Source organism: Corvus brachyrhynchos, unplaced genomic scaffold, assembly GCF_000691975.1.
Source record: "Corvus brachyrhynchos isolate BGI_N302 unplaced genomic scaffold, ASM69197v1 scaffold5, whole genome shotgun sequence".
Classification (NCBI taxonomy): Eukaryota; Metazoa; Chordata; class Aves; order Passeriformes; family Corvidae; genus Corvus; species Corvus brachyrhynchos.
This window is the reverse complement of record NW_008238321.1, coordinates 3,504,205-3,508,559: the sequence shown is the minus strand read 5'-3', so window position 1 is coordinate 3,508,559 and position 4,355 is coordinate 3,504,205. Positions and strand designations below refer to the sequence as shown.

The 4,355-nt window shown below is 42.7% G+C and overlaps 1 long non-coding RNA gene across 3 annotated transcripts in view; it reads right to left on the bottom strand.

Annotated features, from left to right (window-relative positions):
* Nucleotides 1-6: 6 nt before the first annotated feature.
* Nucleotides 7-4,355, bottom strand: part of LOC108446684 — a 63,161-nt gene continuing 58,812 nt past the window's right edge. For 2 of the 3 annotated variants that reach the window (XR_001861962.1, XR_001861963.1), the window contains exon 3: nucleotides 852-4,230. This is a non-coding gene — a long non-coding RNA (uncharacterized LOC108446684). Of the gene's footprint in view, nucleotides 166-851; nucleotides 4,231-4,355 lie in introns of those variants that run through there. The other variant, XR_001861964.1, reaches the window with a different exon arrangement.

The following is a 4,355-nucleotide window of genomic DNA, read 5'->3' as shown; positions in this document are numbered from 1 at the left end:
GGAGTTCTGGTGAATATCCTGCCACTCCTGCCTTGACCTTGGTCACTCCTGCTGCATCCCTCAGCGGCTGCACGCCCTCCCTCCTCACATCTGCAGCAAGAGAAACTTTTTTTCTTCGTTTTTTCTTGGAGACTGATCTTGTTTTCAAGAGACCCTGAGCTCATCCTGAAGAAACAAAAAGTACTTTGAAATGTGTAAGGCCAAGGTGACTGCTGAGGCTGAGTGGAAGTCGTGTCACACCCCTTTTCTACACATCACCCTTGAGGCAAATGCTGGTGCCCACCTCGACATTGAGTCATTCCTGGGAGGACCAAGTGGAGCCTCTGCGGAGTGTTGTTTGAAGACAGCCTGCAGCTGCTTCAAACTCTTGTTTGAAGAGAGCCTTCTCCACAGGCTGCAGTTACCAAGACCATCCTATAATCCCCCATGTCCCCTTCACTGGTTCACCCCCACCCTGCCACCATATAATTAAGTATTTATTAATTTGGTTCTGTCTTCTGATTAGTGAACCATGAGGTTTCTTCATCTGTATCACTAACCACTTAGATTATTTGCAATCTGATTAGTGTGTACTTTACATTTTCTATTTTTTAATAGCAAAAACTCCCTGTGACACTGAAAACGGGTAAGGAAGGGGTGCGGTGGTTACGCTCACTGGAGCGGAGCAGTGCTCCCCTTCTCCAGGTGAAACAACACTGGGCGCTTCGGACACAGCTGACCCAGCAGGACCACAAGTAGCCAGGAGGTCCAACTCAGTGACACTGATGGGACCAGGCACCAAACCCACACACACAATTAAGGCTTGGACAGCACTTAAAGCTATCCTAACAGTGTAAATAGTAACAGCATTACTAATTGAAGGAAATCTTTATTGATTCATGTTTCATATTTACTTACCATTTGAAATTTTACTGACCATTCTGTCCACACAATCAACTTTGTTATCTTCCTGACAAATCTACCCCTCATATTCTGCACCACTGTAGTCAAGAATATAAATTGTGCATTTGTTGTTTAGACAGAAATAAACGTCCTTAACTATTTACACTGGATTTTGTAAATATTCTTAGATATTTTTACTTATAGATACAAAGGACAATGAGGTACATCCATATCCCTGAAACTACTTTCATAGGAGGGTTGTAAAAACTAAATGCAAAAATCAAACTCAAGGACAAAACATATAACTGATAAATACTTCTTTCTGCTTACTACAGCCACAGGGATAATCCTCACCGGGAGGGTGGAGATGAGCCACCTTGCCACTGATGAGTAAAGCTTTCATAAATTCTTGCTTGTCTTTTAGAAATAATGTATTTATAGGACAAAGCCAGGTATGCACAAGTGCTATGGCTGTCTCACCCTCTTAACAATGGTTCGAAGCCTGTGAGTCTGTTAGGTAACACAGACATCAGATAACACAGAGCCTGTTTTACCACAGTTTGCAGACAGAACTTATATTTTGTTTAATAACATTGCTAATCTATTAGCATGATCACAATATTGCTAAGTAACATTTTAAGATATATCTTGTGGTTATTTACTTGAAATTAATTTTGTAATTAGAAAACTATCTGTGCACTCACAGGAGAAAGTAGTGCAGCCCAGAAATGGTAACTCTAGCAGCAGTTAAGAGGTAGAAATAATTAACATATCACATGGGTCTACTGCCACAACAGATTCATTTACATGATGTTAAACCTTTTTTGAAAGTGTTGCTCTATTTGCCTTCAGCTTTCTTTTTCTAGACAACAAAAGGCCCAAATTTTAAAATCTCTCATTTTAGGCCAGGTTTTCTACACCTCTAATCATCCTTGCTATAATTCTCCAGATCCTCTCCAGATGCTACATATTCTTGAACTGAGCACCCAGCAAGGCCACACCACTGCTTAGCAGCAGAGTGCAGAGTAGGGCATTTCTGTAGAGCAGGGCATTTCCGCACATCAGGGCTCATGGAAGGACCCCGGGAGAGGCCAAGTGGGAATTTGCGTTACACACCCCCAGCACAGGCCGGGCTGCCATCGCCCCGAGAGGCTGCCCATCTGCCATGGCACCACACTACACGGGTCACTACACTGAGTACCAACTGGCACACACAGCCCTGTCCCCAGACCAGACCGTGTGATGTGAAATTTAAACCCGAAACTTCCTCTCTCACCACGTGGCTGGCAGCACTGCAGCCCCCTGCAGCCCTGGCTCCGGAGGGTGCCTGCAGCTCCCTGTGGCACCCACATGCCAGGGACAGAGGGTAAACCAGCAGCCAGGGTCCGGGGAATCCCAAGGCAGAATCTGTACTACAGTCGAGTCCTCTCCATAATCCAGTTTCTATCATTGCATCATTAAAAAAAAAAAAAAAAAAAAAAAACCCCTTCCACTGTGCAGTGTTATTGGTGAAAGCAGAAGGTGAAGCAAATGTAGTTTAGTTTCATATTCTTTTTTTTTTGTCACTATAACAGGCTCTTGCTGCCTTTTTAATTGAATTTCACTTGTGACAACCAGTATGACCAACAGAGGACAGCACATCCATTTCTTTTAATGATTAAAAGATCCTGAGCTTGAAGCTGCCATTCACTTTTTCACTCAGGAAATGAGAGTGACAGGCAGAGTGGAGCAGTGTGCCGTAAGTAAGCCAGACAGATTGAAAAGGCCTTTTTGCAATTAACTAGAGCTGTTTTGAATTCCAGGAGATTACTTAAAGTAAATCTACTTCTAACCAGGCATTATTGCTAATGAAACACTGTGGGTGCACCTCTCCGAAACCTGGGTCTGTATTTTGATGCAATTGTTTACTGAGCACTGCAGTAACAGTTAAACACACTTAGGAGTCAAAGCACACTCAGGAGTGTCAGGTGAACTCTGCTAATTCCCCTTCAAAACTGCAGACAGACAAGGTGTCTGTAACCAAGTTTTGATTAAATATGAGTGTTCACAAAACACGGAAGTGAAGCCAGCTCCAGTGTTTTTATTGCATTTGATTTGGGGGCGGAGAAGACTCTGCAAGTCATAATGAAATTCAAAGAACAAACCCAAGGATTTCATGTGGCTGAGGGGAATTTCATTAAGGAAATCCAATTAACCTGCAAGAGTTGCATACATTGAAATCTATTATCTTCCCCCAAAAGCTGGCTTTGTGGTTTTTACAGGAACCTTTGCTGTTCCTGGATAAATAATGCTTTATTACAAATGCACTGACATCTCTATATAATTAACAGCCTATAATAACATCTTCATTCGTCTCTGCTTTGCAAACATTCAATTCTGCTTCCTATGGAAGGTATCAGTGTTTTTTAAGAAGATGTGAGTCAGGAAAGGTTGGGTGTTAGACACTAGCACAAAGCAAACACAGATTTAGGAGACACATGAGGAATAATGTGGCTCCTGACAGCGTGCGGGTCTGCGTTTGTCGGTCAGGGCCTGATCCTGTGAATTGCTGAACTGAATTAATTAAGAGCCTAAGATACCATTAAGTCCATGGGGACTGACAGTGCTCAGTAGTACTCAGTGTTGAAGCCCTTAAATAAAAGGCAACCTACAAATTCCCATTCATGCGAGTAACAATATTGCACACATCTACAGTGGGGACATGAATTATTCACATCAGTGTAGCACGAAAGATGCAAACGGCAAAGCCTGTTTAAAATAACACACAAACACTCAGTGTTTCTGTGATATGTAGGAGGGTTATCATTTGGCCCATTTTTCCCTCATATGCATATTCCTTTTATTTGCTGCATGCATAGGTCTGATATGAGGATGTGGGGAAAATAAATACAGGAGATAGACATCTAATAAACATTAGTAGAAAATGAGGAAAGGAGGTTACTGATTAGCATTCTTCCCTTATGAAACTACTAGATTGTATCGGAGAAATGTGAGTTAAGTGTTTTACCATTCTTTTTTTTAACCATTATGTGATCAGAGAAGCATGAAAAGCACTTTATTGCCTTTTTTTTTTTATCCCTGTGCTAGGAGCCCTCTGCAGGAAGTGAAGCTGAATTTCACAAATCTTCCCTTTCTGACGTCTCCCGAATTTCTAGGAATACCCCTTCCCTGTTACTATATTTGGTGGTAGTTTCTAGGAAAAAAAATAATTTTCGGACGGTCTTGGACTCACCACACCTCCTCTCGGAGGACTGTGCGCCCCGGGTCTCCTGGCACGGCCCCCGCGGAGTTGAGGAGCTCACGGCTCGGGCTCACAACTCCCGGCGCAGACTGCACGTCTTTGTAGCACTGTTGGAGGAATGAGCATGGAGAAGGAGTGGGAAGGGGAGAGGTGTCTTTGTGGCAACAATGAGTGAATCTTCTCTAGTTTTTTTTCCTAGTGGCTGCTCTTTTTTTTTTTTTTTTTTTTTCTC